Here is a 21242-nt window from a genome sequence, read left to right on the forward strand (position 1 = left end):
TATACACAATGGAATACTACTCAGCCATCAAAAAAGACAAAATTGTCCCATTTGCAACAACATGGATGGACCTTGAGGATATGATCTTAAGTGAAATAAGCCAGACAGAGAAAGACAAACACCATATGATTTCACTCATATGTGGAAGATAAACTAACATATTGACATAGAGAACAGATTAGCGGTTACCAGAGGGGAAGGGTGTTTATGGGTGGGCATAAGAGGTAAAGGGGCACATTTGTATGGTGACTGACGAATAATAATCTACAATGAAATTTCACAATATTATAAACTATTATGACTTCAATAAAATTTAAAAAAATAGGTGCTTAATAAATGGTAGCCATTACTGGCTTCTCATAGCAGACAGGGATGTTTCACAAAGATTTACTTGGGGAACACAAATGCAAATAGATATAGAAAATGCAAGAATGATCAAAACAAGAATTACGATGCTGCTATAGCCAGTTTGGTTAAGGGTTTGCAGAACCCTTCCTGCTGTTTAAGATAGTTGCACAAGTTGCCTAAGGCTGGCAATATCACAGGCGTCTAGCTTGGGACTCCAACTTCCTGGGTCCTGGTATGCATGCATGTGGAGAGCAGCATCTCATAATCTACTGCCCAAGACATTTCTTCTATATATACATCAAAATTAATATTTGCAGTTAATAGATATTGAGTGCCTACCATGTGCTAGACACTGTTGTAGGTGCCTGGGAATCATTGCTGAACAAAAGATGCAGATTCCTGCCCTTACAGAGTTTACACTACAGTGAGGGGTGGCAGGGAAGATGGTTAATACAATAGAAAAATGAACGTACAGTATTTTAGAAGGTAATAAGTTCTAGGGGAAAAAAGACCAAAGGGGTGAGCTGATGTGGGGGTGGGGTGATTGGTTGCAGTAGTAAATAAGATGTGAGGATAGGCTTCAATGGGAAGGTCATATTTTAATAGAGACTGTAGAAGATGAGGACGCTAGTCAGATATATGGGGAAAAGGCGTTATAGGAAGAGGGAACAGCTTAGAGCAAATGCCCTAAGGTGCCTGGCATGTTCAAGGAACAGGAAGCAAGAGCAGTTACTGCTGACTGAGTCAGGGAGAAGTCGTCCGGTGAGGGACGACACCAAGTAGGTCCTTGTAGACTCTTGTAAGGACTTTGGCTTTTACTCTGAGTGCTGTGGGGAGCCATGGCAGAGTTTCTCATAGAAGAGAGGCTTACATGTTTTAAAGAGGATTACTTTGGCCGTCCTGCTGAAATACACCACAGGGAACCCAGGGTAGAAGCAGGCAGAGCCATAAAGAAGCCTATTGCAGCAATCCAGTTGGGAAATGATGGAGACTAGGAACAGGTATCAGTCATGAAGGCAATGAAAAGTGGTCAGATTATGAACAGAGAAGGATCTTTGATCTATCTGTCACCTAGGCCTTCTCCTACCTCATCCATGCATCCATCCATCCATCCAATGATTACTTATCGAAAACCTGCTTTGTGTAAGGCACTGTTCTGGGCTTTGAGAATACAATTGCGAACTAGCCCAGCAAGCTCCTTCATGGAGCTTACATTCTAGTCAGTGGAGAGAAACAGTAAATAAATTCGTAAGTGTGATAATGGTCTACAGTGGGAAATTATAGAAAGGAATCAACACTGTGATCTCTTAGGAAAAATGGAATGGAAGCTAGCAAGGCCTCAGAGGAAGTGACATTTGAACCGAAACCAGAATAAAAGGAGCCAGCTGTGCTATGTCAGGAGCCAAGCATTCCAGGGAAAGGCAAATTGCTTTGCCTGGTTGAATTGCAGAAAGAAGACCAGGGTTGTTGGAACATAGTGGGCTGGAAAAAGAAAGCAGCCATTGTCATCTCTTCTCCAGTGACTAACACAACAAATGGCTGTGTCCCTCACACAGCATCAAGATTCATCTTTTCTGGTTTCATAACATGCAACACAGTCTGATTGCCATAGTATTGATTTAGCAAGAAGTCTAAACATAAACCAATGTGTGGACATTCTATCCCAGCCAACTGTTGTTATTATTAGTAGTAAGAACTAGAAACTGAGGAAATATAATTAGCGAGAGATCAAACATACAGAAATTACATCTAAACTAGATTTCATATTGAGATGTCTTATTCCGAAACCCATTTTTTTTCTCTACCATGTACCATGTTACGTCCTAGGTGAAGAAAAAACAAAGAAAAATACTTAGGACAAATTTACTGCCTGGTTCCCCCATAGAATTTATTCTGTCTGAACAGCGTTGTATGACTGCCTATGTTTGGTAGACCTGTGCCTTAATGACTAGCAATTTTTAATTCTCTCTCTGATTCCCATGAAACTGGTCACGTATCTCCTCAGATTGCCTATCTCTACTGAAATTATAGTTTTACAGCTGTGGCTTATCTCTTATTTTTTAAAAACAAGTCAAGGATATTTTGAAGGACTCAACTCATTAATGAGGAAAACCAATCAAAATACAAGGCATTTTCTAAATTTTTCTCCTATAATACACCAGAGGGAGGAAAATGATTAAATGTTTAAAATTAGATCCTTGGAAACTAGAGAGCTGTCTACTGAAATGGTAATTTCAAAGCGCACATGAAGTCTGCTAGAGGAAGAGGAACTCATTAGATTGTGCAGCCTTAGTGCTAGAAAATAATGCATGTGTGGGTGTGTGGATACATATGCATATATATCACTTTGGATTTGACCACTGGTTTCCAATTGTAAATATGTGCCATTAATATAATGAAAGATTGGCTGTTTCCTTTAATTCTGAGATTACGTCAGATCTTTAGTGACCTCTTGCAGGAAGCCCTCATCTTCCGTCCTGGGAGTTGCTAAAAATATTCTCTAGCATTATTCTGATGATTAAAGGCTGATGTCCTTGGTTGGCCTTAATACATCTCCTTCAATTTTACCTCAATTAATGCAATTAACAAAGAAATTGGTGCCATATGTTTGGATGCTCTTCCCACAGTGTTTTTTCCTAAAACAGTGTCTGCTCTGGGAAATCAGTATGTGATGAACCATTTTGACTACTCTGGTCACAAAAACACATCTTTACAGTTTGATCATTTTTCTACCTGGATTCTATCCTAATGATCACCTTGATTTTTCAAAAGGTTTCTTTCCACCTTAGTAGGAACATAGTAAGAAGGAATAGACCAGAAATTCCTGTCATGGACGAGGAGCTAAGAGTGTCTTCTTTTGTTTACCTCCATCCATATTTATCAATAAAAGTTTAGACAAAGAGCAGCTAACAGAACCATTTACAGGATTGAAAGATAGAAAAGCAAAGAAAACAAAACAAAAAAGATGTGTTTCTCAAGAAGCAATTTTGAATACCAGTTAATTTAAAGTCTTGAAAGATACTTTATGCTCATTTCCCAAGGTGGCGGTAGCCTAATTTAAATAATAAATTTGTGATAATTGGTTTTAAATCAAGCTTTTTAACTGGTAGAGATGAATTTTTCTTACAGATTATTATTAAGCAGGCTGAGTAAAAAAGAAATGGACATTTATAGAACACTTAAGTATCATGCATATATTATACTACCATTTCAGAAACATTTTCTTAGTATAACACTAATTCATTCATGGTAAGTACAAAAAGGAATAAAGAGGAATGCTTCTGAGTGTGTTCTGACCCCTGTTGTGTAAATATGTAACTGGAGTGCTTTTGGGTCTCTCCACACCTCTTGTCTCAGCTCATTCTTTCAGAGCCCTTCTTCAGTAAGGCAGAAATGTGTCCTCTGGTAGCGTGTACTTCCCAGCTCGCCACCTGTGTCAGTCTGCTCAGGCCGCCATACAGAATACCACAGACTGGGTGGCTTCAACAACCGAAATCTATTTTCTCACAATTCTAGAGGCTGGGAGTCCCAGATCAAGGTGCCAGCCAATTCAGTTCCTGATGAGAGCTCTCTTCTTGGCTTGCAGATGGCTGCCTTCTTGCTGTGTCCCCACATGGCCTTTCCTCTGGGGGAAAGAGAGAGAGCTCTGGTGTCTCTTCCCTTTATAAGGACACTTATCCTATTGGAATGAGGGCCCAATTTTTATGACCTCATTTAACCTTAAGCCTCTCCGTAAGGACTCTATCTCTAAATACAGTCACATCGAAGGTTAGGGCTTCAACATGTGAATTTTGAGGGGACACATCTGAAAGAAAATGAGGGTTATTTCTGGTCCCAAGTTCAAAAATTTCAAGAAAGGGCTCTGATTGGCCCAGGAACCCTCAACTGAAAGCTACCATAATTGGCCTGATTTATTTTAGGGCTCACTCCTTGCCAATCAATAGCTTCTATATAAAGAGCTAATGCTCTGAAGAGTTTCTCACAGATTAAACATAGTATTATAAACATATAGGATTATAGATTTGATACTGTGTGCACCTCGTGTGTTCAAGGGTGAATAAGAGGTAGGCATACTTAAAGAATATGGTTCTGTTTTTCAAGAGTCACAGAAAGATGGAAAATATCGTGGTAGATGAGAAAAAGAAGTTGATTCTAGAAATGCAGAATATTCTGCTCAAGGTTTTAGCGACAAGAGACAGAAAAACTCTGAAATGTGTGGGATCTGAAATTCATGACATTTTTGCATCCAAAGACCCATTGCAGCATTTCTTGATCTTTTGATGTGGCACTCCTGAGGGCAGGAGGAGATATGATTGTAAAATTCAGAAGATTTAGGCAGTTGCATTGAAGATGGACCAGAGTGGAGACAAAACGCCTAAGGAGGAGGACATTATAATGGACTAAGCAAGATTTACAAATATTGAGGGAAATGAGCTGTCATCTTTGGTGAGAAATTCAAAGCATTTTCCCTCAAGAAGGGAACCCAACCTCCAAGGCACTCAACTTTAGGAATAAGGGAATAGCAGACCAGCAAAGAGCCACTGAGGTGATATGGGGTGGTTAATCCTATATGTGCTAGTTACACTGAAGGGCACACCAGCTTCAGAACCAAAGTCACATTTACATTCGTATCCAAATAACCAGGACTCTGAGCTCCCACCTGGCCACACAGGGACAATGCCACCCTTCAAAGTGTCCTAGTCCATTTTTGTGAGTCGTTGGCACATCACATACACCGAGGAACATGACTCTCCAGGCCTCCCTTCTTCCTTTCTTGTCAGACTGATTAACCAACGCCACGAGAAATCAAGTTGTCCTGGCACTGCTCTTCCAGAGATTCTGTCTTCAGATGCTATCAAACCTACCCTTCTGTGTCCCAGGGCAGAGCTTGTTTGTATGAGGAAACGGGGAGCACTTTTCCTTCGCATATTCATTCAAGGAACGTTGAAATGCCTACATGGCCCTGCGGTGTACATCCATGACCAAAACAAACAAAATACCTTCTCTCAGTGAATTATATTCTGAGTCATGCTTCCTCAGTGAGGCCCTGAGGCATCAATTCTGGAGGCCGGAGTCTTGCGAAGTTTCTGGTGAAGATGACTGTTCCAGTTTTGGGCTCCTATTAGCACCTCTCCAATAAAACCCTCATGTGCCACAAAAAGCAGCACCTATTTTACATACATAGTGCCCCAACTCATAATTAGAAAACAATCCACATTTTTGTTTTGTTGATGGAACAAAAAGAATTCAAAGCTGTAACTCTGCCTGCTGCACTGACGTCTCTCACATGGTTATAGAGCCTCAGCCTTGTACTTGAATAGTCACTTGCCTATCGCAGGGGTCTACCCAGAACAAGGTGAGAGCCTGGCCCAAGCAGTACCTAAGCACTCCTAAGTGCCTACGTAGTCCCAGAGTACTAAGCAGTGCCTAAGTTGTCACCTCTTGAAAAACAGAAAACAGCTCTGTTTTTGACATGGCAGGAATTGTGGCTTTTCATACATGCATCAAGATTTCGAAGTCCTTAGGACCATGTTTCAATTGTTCAAGCTTGAGAACTGTGAGCTTCTTCTTCCCTTAGGAGTCTCTACAAGGAGGCCGCTCTCCATAGCAGCCTGGAACAAGAGGCAGCCCTTCCAGAGGCAGCAGAAGGCTTGCTTTTCCTTTCTATATCTTGTTTGACAGAAGTCATTGCCTTTGCCCCATGTGCCCTGTGATAAGACGCTAGGACCCACAGGACGTGATACTTTCATGGTAGGACACAGTTTTTCTGGAAGAAAAAAACAAGGGAAATAAAGGCTTTGCCTAAAGTGGCTCAACTTGAATGTTCACAAATCAATTTGAATTCAGTATCAGTGTGTTGATGTGGTGTTTCCATTTCCCTTTCTGTAGCCGCCAGGAGTCGAGAGGTGCTGCAAAGGATCCATGGCTCCACAAGAGGGCGGTACTGGATAGGGAGAAAAGGAAACTTTACATTCATCCTATTTCCATATGATACTATTTCAGGAAACCTGAATTTAAAGCCTCAGGCTCATCTTCTGCGGACTGCCCACAGCGCTGCTCACAGGCGCATGTCAGAGGAAAGGTACTTTGCATTTGCTGCTTCCCCCATCCAGTGTAGGCTCCCGAAGGTGACTGTCTATTACAGGACATTTGTTGCATAAACGAATATTGTGTGAGTACCTCTGAGCACATGCTGAATACTTAATGGTTGAGAACATTTTTATAAAAATGCAATTTTGTAGTTTTATTGTAAAGTAGAAAGTATTAAATAAAACAAAGCTGACCCAACATTTGGCTGTACAACAACTAATGTACTCGTAGTCCTTCGCCAAGTACCCACTACGGTGTGTTGTTCGGTCTTCATAATAACCCGGGAAGTGAGTTGAGTATTGACTTCAGGTGGCCCTGGGCAGCCGCAGCCCTCGGGGACTGACTTCAATCTGGCATTTGGATGGGGAAGCTAGACTGATGATACCCACACTTTTCTTCAGACTGGGTTAATTCCTTCTGTTCCTGAGCATTTGGGCATAGAGGGAGCTCCCAAATGGAAGACACAGGGTTTCTGGCTGCCCAGGCAGGTGGAAGCAGGAGGATTAAGTTGAAAAATTAGTGGAGATATGAAAACAAGTTAATAGAGATCTGAACTTGTTGGTCCTGAACTGTGTGGAGTGGCTCATTGGACTGTATGTTATACTACCGGCTACCACGGAAGGATGGGAGCATGGAGGCAGCTCCAGCCAGCTTGGGGTGGGGGAAGCTCTCTTGGAAGAAGAAGGATACAGACAAGTCAGGCAGGGGAGAGGGGCTGGGGGGCCTAGGAGGGAAAGGTGTCCCAGCTGCCCATGTGACCCTGGTACAGTCACTGAATAGTCTTAACTGTGAGAGCTTGCCCAAGGAGACACTAAGGAAGAAGACTTAGTACGTTTCTGTTGGCCACCTGGCTTGAGGAAAGGCTATCCATAATGACCACAAAGCTCAGTGAATACAACATGCCCCATCTTCGTTAATATTAAGCATCATCTTTAACGTCCCTGTATCAGGCCTTCACTGAGTTCTTGGTAAACGCTGGGCAGTCTGATTACTATTGATAACGTTACTCTTTGTTATTGTTATCACATCGTGCCGCCAAGGCTTATTCTGACTAATTGTTTTGCTAAGTCTGGGAGACAGAAACACTGAAACCAACAGAGTCCAACACTTCTTCCCTCTGGTGGCCTTGGCTGTCTCCTAGGGTGACCACCCTGGCCTTGCAGCCTGACATGCGACACTGTGGCATAGCACTGTCCGGCACAGGAATCCCAGGTGAGCCTTAGCTTCTAGTTCTGTTTTGTTTTAACGACGAGGGCCTCTGCCTCAGAAGAAGGCTGCCGCACGACTTCATCTGCCCCCTCATTTTGGAAGGTACCGGTCTCATCTTCTGAAGCCAATTTTAACATGCCTTTTCTCATTATTTTAAGAATTTTAAAATTTGGGAACAGGAATAACATCCACATACTTTAAAAAGAATTTTATTTTGAAAATTTTCAGACAAAGAAAATTAGAAAAAAGTGTGTAATCACCACTTGTAAATTATCATCTTGTCACATATCCTTCATCTATGTATTTTTTCACTAAACCATTTAAAATTGTAGACTATATGAAGTTTCACTCCAAAATGCTTCAGCGGATTACCCTATGTAATATAGAAGCATTATCACTCCAGATGAATGAATAATTATTTCCAATAAGCTAGCCATATTTAAGTGCCTCAACTGACCCCTGAATGTCCTTTACTCCATATCTGTGTTTTCAACTTGGGCTCTCACCGAAGACCATCCAGGACATCTGTTCGTTGTGTCCGAAGGCTCTTGTGAGCCAGAATAGTGCTCCTCCCCACCTTTGTCTTTGTCAGTTTGTGAAGACACTAGGTCAGTCACCTTGTAGAATGCCCCTCACACCCGTGCACTTGGATGTCGTTGTGACTACAGCACTAGGGGTCGAAAGTGGGGAGCACCCTCTGACAGGGCAGTGTTAGGAATCTTCTAGAGACACTTACGGATTTCCTTTGTTTTCAGTTTTAAGATTGATGTAAATTTTACAGTCACAAAAAAATAATAGACGTGATATATTTCACAATTTAATTCCCTATATTATCTCTTTTCATTTTCTATCATGTTTCTGAGATTTTTCATATTTTTTTTCTGAGATTGACCCTCCAACTATCCTCCACATGTGCTTCTGATCCAGAGTGTGACATCCACTAGGCAGAATGCCAGAAAGTCAAACAGGCAGGGGCTTCCACTAGGTCTCACCTGGCAAAGTGGTCCGTGTCTTGGCTATGCAAATTAAGATGCTACACTGTGTTTTAAGATTGGTCTGTTAAAGTTATTTTGTATAATACAGCTTTTATAAGTAGGAATGCTTTTAGCAATGCTCCTAATTTTAAGAAACTATGCATAATATTTTTGTTTTGTTTTGTTACCAATTGAGTTATCTAGATCCGCAAGGTCAAGAATCAGTGGACCACGGGGCTGGCCCCGTGGCCGAGTGGTTAAGTTTGCGCGCTCTGCTGCAGGCGGCCCAGTGTTTCATTGGTTCGAATCCTGGGCGCGGACATGGCACTGCTCATCAAACCACGCTGAGGCAGCGTCCCACATGCGGCAACTAGAAGGACCCATAACAAAGAATATACAACTATGTACTGGGGGCTTTGGGGAGAAAAAGGAAAAAAATAAAATCTTAAAAAAAAAAGTTGCAAGAATAGTAAGATGAGCATCTTATAAAAGAAAAAAAAGAATCAGTGGACCAGTTGTCCAAGTTTGGGGGATAAAATCAACCTTACTTGGCAAACAGAGTTTACAACTCTCCGTGCACAGTTTTACAACAGTTTAACAAATGCAGTTTCTAAAAACAAATATTTATGACACCAAGTTTACAAGTGGAAGTCCTAAAAACTAGTAAGACAAATTTTTTAAGATTACAGGAAAATTCTTTCATTGTGTTAGTCACAAAGTTAGACAGAAACTGAATTTTGTGATAACACAATACAGAATACATATAGATTTTACGCATATTTCATGGTTACCAGGATGTATATATGCTCAATTCTACTTCATCCACACAAAGCTACTTGTAAATTTTGTGCTTTGCATTCTCAAATATACTTGCAAAAATAACTTCCTAGAATTTCCCCCAACATTTCCTGCTTAAAACAAACAAAACAAACAACTGAGCAAAGAAAAATAACTTCAATATAAATTATGACTGAATCAAAGACATTCGGAGCTTGAATAATTTATTTCCACATAGTGAAACTCTGTGTCCTAAATTGAGCGGCACTGAATTCCTTTCCTTTTATTCCTACCAATATGCGTAAAATATACAAGGTTCTCTTTCTTCCTAAATGGTAAAGCTGTCCCTGGTTCTCTGTGAAATTGTTTTGAGGAATACTCTTTACTCCAGGGTCTCACTTCAATATTTTATTCAAGGAGAAGTTAGTCAGCTTGATTGATACCAAGTAAAGAGGCATTCAGGAGAGAAAGAGAAAAGATTTCAGACTCATCCTTTCTGCTAGGTGGGCAAAACAACACAAAACCAGGCCTAGCAAGGCAGGCGTTCCTTCGGCACTGGCCTGCCCGCTTTTTGTTTCTCTGCTCATTTTCATTGGAGGGATGGACCAACCTGAAAACCAGGTATTCTTGGGCCTACTTGGCGGAGGAGAACCTTTCCCATTGCTAGTTGGATATCCTTGTACTTTCCTTCTCTTTTGGAGGCCAAAAAGTGTGAGAGAAAGTAAGGACTATAAATTTACTAGTCTGAAATACTGGTCGTGAGAGTCTTTGTCTCAGCTGGGTTGATTTTGGCTCTATAGAAATAACTAGGGGTTAACCAGAGGTCCTGATCCCTTTTCACAAAGACCATTACGTCTTCCTCTAAATAGTCTGTCCTGGGACAGGAGTTTGTGAAGTGCCCAAGTGGGAATTACCCACAGGGAGAGTGATGAGAGATGAGGATCTGGAGGTTTGTATCACCGTGGAAAGCAGGCTCTGTGGACTCAGAGGCGAACTCAGGGCGGGCCAGCCAAATAGAGGACAGGAGGGCCAATCTTTAAGGGGTGTGTGGCAGTATTTAGAGTACATCCACAGGTCCTTTACACTCCTCCTATCAGTAGGTGGAGTCTATGCTCCCTCCCCTTGAACCTAGGTGCTCTTGTGGCTGTCTTGATGAATAAATGTAGCTGAAGTGATGCTGTGTGACTTCCAAGGATAGGTTAGAAAAGGCCACAGCACTTCTGACAGTTTCTCTTGGGATGCTTACTTATGGAGCCTCAGCTGCCATGTAAAAGGTCGCCCTGAGGTCACGGTGTGGGGAGGCTTCCTGGAGAGGAGGAGAGAAACGGCCGCCCAGTGGTTCTAGTTTGCCGCTGAGAGGTTCCAGCCCAGGTGCAAACGTGACTGAGGGAGCCGCCAGCAGTCCTGGGCCAGCCACTGGGCTGCAGCTGCGGAGGACCGTCCTAGTGCCACCCGTTCAGCCCAGGCTCAGCGAGCAAAAGAAATGAACAGGATTGTTTTAAGCCATGTTTTGGGGTAACTTTTTATGCAGCAGTAGGCAATTAGAACAAAGCGCTGAGACACGACAGAATACATTGGAAGAATGATGCTGGGAAACTCAAATTCTCTCAGGAAAATTCCGGTGAAATGTCAACTGATTCCACTTGTAGGGAACTTGATTAAAAAGCGCTTCTTTCCAGCACGTATCCATCCCTGCTGTGTATTTGTGTGAAAGGCGGTGGCATGAATTCCATTTCCCTTTACCAGGGACAGCCTAGGGGAGGTGGGGACTGGAGGGGAGGAAAAGGAAATTTCCCCCTCTCCTTTTGAGTTCTTGGCTGAGACCCTGTAAGCAAAGACAGATTAACAAGAGAAAAGCAAATAGAAGTTTATTAACATATATGCCTCATGCGTACATGGAAGATGCCCGAGGAAAATGAGTAACTCCCCAAGGTGGCTTAGAATTCAGGCTTAAATACCATCTTGATAGGGAAAAGGGAGGAGGGAGGTGGGCCTCAAGGGAGAGTAAATTATTTTCGGGAAAGATGAATGGGCATTTAGAAGAACAGATGGCAGAGATGTTCATTTGTGACAGTTTGTCTGGGTACAGTGTCCACTTTTATCAGTCTTCCCTGGTTGGAGAAACTCACGGGGAGGGAATTTATGACAATTGAGGTCCTTACGGAGACTCTGTTTCTAGGCAGATGACGGGAGTTCAGAGAAAGCCTCTCTCTGCATGTGCTGTTTTTCAAGTGCCTACATCTCAAAACAAGCACTCAACTGAAGCAGCACATGTTGGGGTGGCACGTCCTGGACTCCTGCTGTCTTGGTTGGGGTGGCATCTTCTGCTACCCTTCAGGACTATGAGACATAAGGGGCAGCCTTGTGGCAAAGCTTTCCTCCTTGATAAATAGAGGCTCAGGAGTCTGAGGGCTTCCCTTCTAGCCTCTGAGTGCAGCTTGTGAGAAGGCAACGGCTGGCGACCACCTGGCGACCAGGAGACCACAGAGACCAACTCCGACAGGGCAGAGGGGAGACGGGAACCACCAGCTCCATCCTCATTTTGCTGCCGGATTCACCACCCTGGAAGTGCCGGCCGCTGGGCTTCTGTTTAGATAGTAAGCGTCCTTAATGTTTAAATTTCTGTTAGTAAGATTTCCTAGTATTTGTAACCAAAATCATAACTGATACACTTGACATAATGTGGCTTGCTAGGAATCAGTGATTTTTAAAAAAGTTTTCCAAGTTTTAAATCCTTTAGTGTGTTCCCCAAGAGATCGCCCCGTTCCAAAGTCATGAAAGAGCGGAGAGAGTGAACACTTAACGCACAGGGCCGATGGCGATCCTCTCCTCCCGCGGGATGCTGGCCTTGCTTTAGCACACAGGAGGAAATTAGTAAATACATCTGTTTTTATTCTTTCTGTTTCTGCAAGTTTTCTTGTGTAGAAAATAATTTGGAATCCAAAAGTGCAGAATAAACTGCCACGTCAGATAGTTACTGTTAGGATTTTGTAATCAAGCTGTCAGGAGTTGAAATAAAGTTCTTCTCCGTCTGATGTCAACACTCCAAGATGGCCAGCTGCCATGGGCTGAATTGTGTCTCCCCCAAACCTGTCTGTTGAGGCCCTAAGCCCTGGCACCTCAGGATGTGGCTGTATTTTGGAAATAGGGCCTTAAAGAGGAAATGAAGTTAGAGTGGGATTGTTAGCGTGGGCCCTCCTTCAATAGGACTGGTGTTCTCATAAGAAGAGGAGATGAGGATACAGAGAGAGACACCACACACACGCACGCACAGAGAGACGGCTGTGTGAACCCAGCGAGAAGGAGTCACCGGCAAGCTAAGGAGAGAAGCCTTGGGAGAAATCAATCTCTCGACACTTTGATCTTGGACTTCTAGCCTCTAGAACTGTGAGAAAATAAATTTCTGTTATTTCAGTCGCCTAGTCTGTGCTACTTTGTTATGGAAGCCCCAGGAACTAATACAACAGATAGACGACATTTGACTTATGGTAATGTAGCTTCCAGTTATTTTATCACTTCATTTCTTCATTCATGAATAAAGGAATGAAAAATTGCAACTTAAGAGATATTTCCAAATAAGTTAAAATACTACTTTATATCCAATGCCACTTCTTTTGAAGGGCATGCATTTTTTTTATTAGCAGGTAATCTGTTTCATCCCACCTGCACCGTGTGTGTGGAATGAATGTTTGCAGATCATGCTTCGAAGGTGGCATTAAATTATGAGGCTGCCAAGTTTGCCCGCACGTCTCAATCTTACCTCGGGAAGAAGAAGTGACTTGGAAAAGCGGAGCTTGTGGTGAAAGAGGGATTTTTATCATGGAAGGAGATCTTGGAGCCACTTCTCATGAAAATGAAGTCTTGGTGAAAAAGAGCTGGAATAAAATTTGAGGCATTGATTTTGGTCTGTGCGTCGCTGTGAGTCAAAGATGTTAGAAACATTGCTAATCCTTTACACTTATTAGTGGATAAGGAAACACTTGAAAGATGTTATTTATGCTCAGAGTTCCCATAAGATAAATTAGTTTCCTAAAGAACATGATCCAAGATTTGTTGGATTGATTCCTTTTTAAGGTTTTTTGGATGCAAATTCATTTCTTCTGTGTAATAATTCATGTGATTAGTCTTTTGGCCTTATTTTAAATTCAGTTCTCAAAACAGTTTGTCCCTAAGTAAATTGCAATGCTGTTTTCTATTAAATTCCTAAAAAAAAAAGAAAATCTAATGGAAATGTCCTCCCTAGTATTTATTTGTTATTATTTCGTAATTAATGAAAATATGTAGTTATTTCTCTTTTCTCCCCCAGGTCATTTTGATAGTATGGAAATTACCCAGGATGCTTTCTAATAAAATAAAAATGGTAGGTCAACAATCTTATCTAGGTTTTCTCAGGTCTGTCTTGCAAAATTAGCCCCCAGGAAATAGCTTATCTATCAAAATTGAACACTAGTATATACAACAAAATGGTATCTCTTGAACTGTAGTTCTCAGCAAAAGATACACAGAAAGTTGAAATTTTTAGTATTCACTTGCCCAGTTTTCAGTGGCATTCTTGGAAATGAAAGCCTAAATTTATAAAAAGAAAGGCAATTCTCTTTGATATATTGATATGCAAATTTGGGAAAGGCAGTCAATGGTTACCGGATAAAAACTGGAAAAGGCAACTGTAATTTTGTTCAATTTTGTTTTGTTACCAGGAATGTGGCTAACTTGTTAGAAAGTCTGTCTGGTTTTAGTAAATTAATGATCAATAATTAGAAAATAAACATATACAAGTAGAACTTTTTATGTGGAAAGTTTTGGCACTATCATTTCCAGGAACACAAGTTTTAACCTCTGCAAATGAGGAAAGAATTCACACAAAAAGGTCCAGGTACCAGAGGCCCAGCCAGCTGGGCATGTCTGACGAGCACCTGCCGGAGATGCTTTTGGAGACCCTGAGAGACAGAGTTAAACAGACTTTTTCTCATTTTATAAATATATTATGGAATGTTATATACTTTCATATAGCACTGTTCTGCCAAATTCACCTCCTTATTTTTAACTAGGTTATGAAGACCATAAACGAACATTTGCATGAGGGGTAGAGGAAGAGGTGAAGATTAGACTAAATTCTCTCTTTTGCAGCTAAAAGATTCTTTTGCTTCATGACAAAGAGACCACGACCATAACAGCCAGTATTTATCTAGCACTTACTCTGTGCTGGGCACTGTCCTTGTGCTTTGTAAAGTAACCTGTGAGGTTTCAGGGTTGTACTGAATGAAAAAACAAATAGATCCAAATCAGAGGAAAATTTTGATAATTTAAATCCTAGTGTTCAGGGTTTAACTAGAAAATGCCTTATCTCTATGTCCCCCGTATTCTGCAAGATAAGAGGAATTTCATCTTTGATTCTGGGACTCCTGGTTATCCTACAATACCCATTCTTTCCATTTCTAGCAGCTGGTACATGACTGCTTGGAACAAAGATTATATTTCCCATCCTTCCTTCCAGCTAGGTACGGCCATGGGACTAAGTTCCGGCCAATAGATAGAAATAGAAGCATTGCAGGATAACACACAGGAACCTGCTTTAGGAGACTGTATGCTTTAGTTCGATCATCAGACTGGACTGTTTTGTTGCCTCTTTGGGAGAGGACTTTTGTACCACGAATAACACATCATGCTAAATGATTTCTATGTGTCCCACAATGATACAGTATGACAGCCAGCCTGATTTTTGTGTTTAACTTTTTTTAAAGGTGAAAGCAATAAGAAGATGCAAGTTGAAGTCAGACTATTAAATTAAGGAATTGAGGTAAACAGATAGGACATGAAGTAGATATTAGAAATGAGACAGATCGGTAAAGACTGGATCCTTGAGTTGCTGGAGAATTAATAGGTGACTACGCTAAGGCAAAGAATGCTGGTTCTTAACATGTAACAGTCCTGTTTATTTACAAACTTAGTTTTCTGGATTTTCAAGATCATCTATCACTGTCTTGGAAAGAACAGCTCACATTTGAATGTGTCTCACTGCCATGGAATTTATTTTGACATGCCTAAATTTTCTCCTATTGATTCATTACATTATTCATTTTGGCAATTTTCAAAATTAGAGCTGATCCATGAAAACATTCTCTCTGTGTTTTTGTATTTTTCACTCCCTCAGATAAGGACGTCCTTCTCTCTTATCTGACTAACTCCCACAGCATCTTGGCTCTGCTCAAGCATCTCTCTGTCTGGGAGTCCACCACTTCTAGAGATCTGCTGTAGCTACCACAGCCCACTGTGCACACCTCCACCAGTGCACTTGCTGCTCAATGCTGTGGCTTTGCCTGCTCCTTTCTCTTCTCCACTGGACTGCAAGCTCCTTAAAGTCATGGACCGTGTCTTTCATCTCTTTCCTAGAACCCAGCAAAGTGTCTGTCTTATAGCAAATATGCAACAAATTCTTCTTTTTTAAAAACAATTTTTCTCAGCTCTGAGATTCAGAAAAATCTCGAACACATTTTTCTTTAATACACTTTTAAAGTTTGATTTATTGAGGAGTAATTCACATGCAATAATAACAACTTTTTAAACTTGTACAGTTCAGTGAATTTTGCCAAATGTATTTAATCCTGTGACCACGCCACAGTTATGATATAGAACATTTCCATCATCCCCAAAAGTTCCATTTGCTCCTTTGCAGCCAATGCCCTGCCCTGCCCCCAGCCCCTGGAGACCTCGCTCTGATTTCTGCCCCTAAAGTTTTACCAGTACTGTACTGTGACAGAAATGGAATCATATGTAGCATGTATGTATTCCTTTGAATTTGACTTTTTCTCTGGGCAGAGAGAGTCTGAAATCCATCCGTGGTGCATGTATCAGTCGTTTATTCCTTTTCACATCTCAATAGCATCCATTGTATGCATGGTCTAAATGCGCTTACCCATTTGATGGACCTTACAGTTGTTTCTGGTTGTTGACTATTATGGATAATGCTGCTATAAACATTCACATATAGGTCTTTACATGGACATATATTTTCATTTCTCTTGGGTAAATATATAGGATTTGGATTTCTGAATCATATGGTAAGTGTGTATTTAATGTTATAATAAAATGCTAACATTTCCAAAGCAATTGTACCAGTTTACACTTCTACCGGCATTATATTCTTTTCAGTTCATAAGTGCTTTTAAAATGAATATCATAAGTATACTCATACTAAGTTTTTGGTTTTATAGTTGTCAGATATTACTAAGTTACTAAAAAAAACCTAATGTGTAAAAATAAATGGATAGATGTGCTGAGGTCCAGCTTTTTTGGTTGCCAGAGTAGAAAGGTGTTGAATAAGACCTGTTTCTCCCCAAATAATTCCTCCGCTGTTTTAGTTATAACAATACTTGAAATTCCTTCTTTGCAGTGTCATTTTTCCCCCCAAATAAGTTGTAGGGATTCCAAGTCACCAGGAATCCGATCTGGTAGGACCACCCCATCAAAGTTTGTCAGGACGGTTTTCCAAAGGAGTTGTGTGGGCAGAGCCGTTCCAAGGATGGAGAGTGGAGAGTGGGGAGTGGAGAATGGGGAGTGGAGAATGGGGAGTGGAGAATGGGGAGTGGAGAGTGGAGAATGGGGAGTCTGAGTCCAGGGCTCACCAAAGCCAGGAAGAGCAGAGTGCCGCGATGGGGAGAGACACAGCAAAGGGCCAACAGCAAAGGGCCAATATCAGGGCCGGAAGGAGACAGAACAGGAGGCCCAGTTTACTCCTCTGCCAGCGGGGGTGGTGGATCTGGGTTTGAGAACCAGCAGAGCCACTGTCTAATCAGGTGGCTTTAAGCAGATCACATAACCTCCTATTTAACATCAGAGTTTTTTCATCTGGAATGCCAAGGAAATAATGTTAGCTGAGTCTGCATCAAATGGGTAATTGTGGGTATTCTGTTGAGCTGTACTGTTAAGTGCAATATGTGCTTCATAAATATCTTCTTTTATTTAGTAAAGTTTTTTAACTACTTTTCCTCTCTCCAATTCTCTTCTGTTAGACCTTCTTTTGAATTTTACTCTATATCTACCATATCAATGGTGTCCCCTCTCAGACCATTTAATCTCTTTTCCTGTTCCTTTAAAACGTCCCACCCTCTTTGGAGTAGGTAATCTGTGGCACTTTCATAAATTTCTTTCTACTACACTCATTTTCAGACCCAGAGAACAAAATTTTGAGGTTTTAGATGTGACTGGGATGTGCCCTTCAGGTTCAGGTTCTGTGACATGTCAAGGAACCCTCAAGTTACATTCCAACGAACTTGAAGTGGGATTCAAATCGATTTGAGATGCTGGAAGGAGCCTTCTCAATTTCTGAGGGGATGTAGGTGTCCTTCTGCGACTTTTCTGTTGTCTGTAAGACACGAATAAGCATCTTTTCACAAGACAATTTCCGTCATAGTCATTTATAACACGCCTACATTTTCCTGGACATTTTCCTACCCTCCCTTTCTATTTATAACTGCATTTGTTTTGCCTTCTTTGTGTTCCAGCATAATGTTTGTTTATAAAAAAGACATCATGTAATCCTTTTGGTGCCCTCTATGATAGGAAAGATGAAATGAAGTTTTAATGGAGTAAATGTCTCACTAGGGAAAATAGATGTCTCTGTAATGATGTCATCAAGAATGATTCCATGGCCCCATTGTTCTCTGGGGATCTGCTGTTTCGATAGGCTGTCTAGCTCATAGGATGGTTGTTCTTTCAAGTAAAGCCAATCTCAAAATTATGCTAAGTGTGAGGGCCAGGAGTTAAGGAGTTTCTGAAAACAATAGCACAAAGGAGATTCTTCGTGCAGCTAGTTCTCCAGACTGAGTGGAAAGAGTCAAAATTTCGATTAAAGTCTTGCTCAATCTGATGTCAGTGACCAGGACTATTTGACACTTTGGATAGGGCTTGGCTTAGCTCGCTTTTTAGTTACCAAGTGCCCAGCACTGATGTCCATAGGAAGTGGATATTTGCCACTGGATTGCTATCCATCAGTGGTAGAGTCTGCTGGTCATCCTCCATTATCTCTTCTCCCCTTCTTCCATAATAATAGAACCTCAAGTTTTAGATGGACACAGAGGTGGCCAGAGTTAACTACACTGTCAAACCTCCTTTGCAGCTAGATGAGGCCATGTGACTAAGTTCTGGCCAATGAGATATAATCACAATCACCAAAGAGCAGCTTGTAGGCACCTTCCACAGAAGACAAAAGACATTATCATGAGACCTCTCCCCCGACCTTGTTTTTGTCCTTTGCTTTTTCCTTCTGGATAAAATTTGTATGTCATGTCTTAAGCTGGAGCAGCCACCTTGGACCATGTGGCACCTTGAAATAGAGGCCTCCTCTGTGGAGTAATAAGACGGAAGGAGGCCGGCGCCTGAGGCTTCCAGGGAACAGAGACACCACACTAGCTGTGGACTACACACCTCTCGACTTTCATGAGTGTTTTAGTCCCTGTTATTTCTGTTCTCTGTTGCTAGCAGCAGGATTTTTCTGATGCAATATACTGCCAGTTGTGGGCACTGTTAGGAGAGGAGCCATTAAAAGCAGGTGCGGCCTCGTTCTCACGGATTCCCAGAGGGGGCCTCAGGAAGGGAGCAGGCATTGCCTGTTGTGGGACAGGAGTCTATGGTGCTGGGTCTATCCTGTCACCTGCACTCGGAGCACACAGGCACTACACTGGTGCCAATTCAGTGTCTGCAGCAGGTAGACACTGAGGCTACCTTCCCCTCTTGCTTGCTCTGGAGCAAGCTGTAATGGTGCCTGGGCATCTGGCCTCCTTGTTAGAAGCCGTGTCAGCTGCACTGGTAAGTGCTGGGTGGGCCAGGCACGCCTAGTTACATATGTCCCTCCCTATTTGTGGCAAGTTTTGTTTTGCTTTAACTTTAAAGATTGCAGCTGCAGATATGTTGTGATAGATGGCAGCCTGCCACTGCTCTAGTCTAACCCCTTTCTTGAGACAGTGAGGTAATGAGTCCCAACATGCCCAGGAATAGGGTATCCAGAATAGTAGAAAAACGACCAACCAGGCAGCTGGCACCTGGATTCTAGTCCTGGCTCCACTGCGAGAAACATGACAGTGAGCGAGCTAGTTAACAGCTCTGGCTCTCAGGTTTTACAAAGGTGAAATGAGGGACTGGGTCCTATGCTTTCTAAGATCATTTGTGGGCCTAGCAGTCTGTGATAATTCCCGTCATAACTAGATGAGGTCTACCATACAGTTTCATTTCTTTTTCTGAAAGTATTCAACCAATCTTTTAAGTATAAATATAGTGCAAAAATATTATTGGGATTGACACCAGAAGAAATAAAGCAAATTTTCCTCGTCTTTGGATATCTGTTTCAGCATCAACATTAACCAGAAAAAGAAATAAATAGCATCTTGACTGTCCTTTGGCGAGTGAAACTGTGTACCATGTGTTCGTCTGATTTAAACTTCAAAGCCAATGACAACAATGAACAGACCCCTCCGGGGGTGACATGGAAGTGGGAGTTGTGGGGCTTGGGAAGCAGGTGGGCCTGGGTTTGATTCTGGCTCCTCCACTTAGCGACTCTATGAGCCTGGCCAATTGACTTTCCCTCAGTTTGCTGGTTTCCTGGTAAGCATTTTCCTAACTACGCTGGCAAGACTGAACCCAAATTTAAATATTCACTTGGACCACTGGTTTGGGGACCAGGCCTACAGGCAGTTAGTCTTTATCTGCCGGTTCCAGATGACTCCTCTCAATCTTCCAGGTGGCAGTTGAGTTCCCAGCATGCTTAGCATAGACTTCATGAATAGCAAAGAAGGCTTGGCTTAGACCAGCACGCGTCAGCCCTCATTGGCCACTAGAATTATCCAGGCAACTTCAAAAATATACAGGCCTTACTCCAGGGATCAGATTTAATTGGTCTACGGGTGGTGCTCGGACATCAATACAGAAGTTTTTCAATGTCCCTCAGGGACCCTTTTGTGTAGCAGGCTTGAGACTCATTAGCTTAGACCTACCAGGGCCTCCTCAAGCCACATGGTGGCCTTGCAGTGGGTGGTGGAGCAGAGGGGAGAGCAATGTTGCTGAGCCAACCACAGAGTCCATACAATGGACATCTTGTGAAAGCCCATTGGTCACCTGCTGAGGCCACCTCAGCTCCAGTGTGGAAATCCGAATGTGCTTGAGGCACTGCTAGAAAACACAAGACCACACATTTCAAACTCATTTTCACAGGTGGTAATAAAAATGGTAAAGGCACAGGCTTTCATTTCAAAAAGTGTTAATAAAAACACAAACACGCTCCTCAGCACTTGGTTTTCTAACTACTTGCCTGTTGTAAACATGGCCTTAAGTGTCCTTAACAACAGAGATCAGAATCTTTAACTTTGGGGGCAGTTAGTGGTTTTGTTCAAAAGTTATTGACACCAGGAAAAAACAAAATAGAAAAGAAAAGAAGCCATTAAGTAAATAAAACTACACCTTGTTTCCTGAAAAACTAGACCATGCGTGTGAGAGTTCAAAATGATTTTCTCAATTTAAGCAATGCATGAGGACTTCATGTACTTTCTGGCTGATGAGTCCAACACTTGGGCAGCAGACAGACAGGGGGAGACAGAGAAATTGTGCAGGCATTTCCCAGATGCTCTTTGTGTCACATGCAGCGTTCTGTCCTCGCCACCCATGCAGAAACTGGTGGGAGCCTGGGCGGCGATGCCGGGTCCTCACCTTGAGTGACTGCCTGCTGCAGACAGTGCAGCTGGGCCTCCCTAGGGGCTTTCATGGTGTGCAAAAGCCTGAGAGAAAGAAAAGGATACGTCTCTCTCTCTCTCAAAACAAATCTGGGTTTGAATTAAGATACTGTTTTAATTTTATTAA

This window comes from Equus quagga, chromosome 11 (assembly GCF_021613505.1).
Source record: "Equus quagga isolate Etosha38 chromosome 11, UCLA_HA_Equagga_1.0, whole genome shotgun sequence".
Taxonomy (NCBI): Eukaryota; Metazoa; Chordata; class Mammalia; order Perissodactyla; family Equidae; genus Equus; species Equus quagga.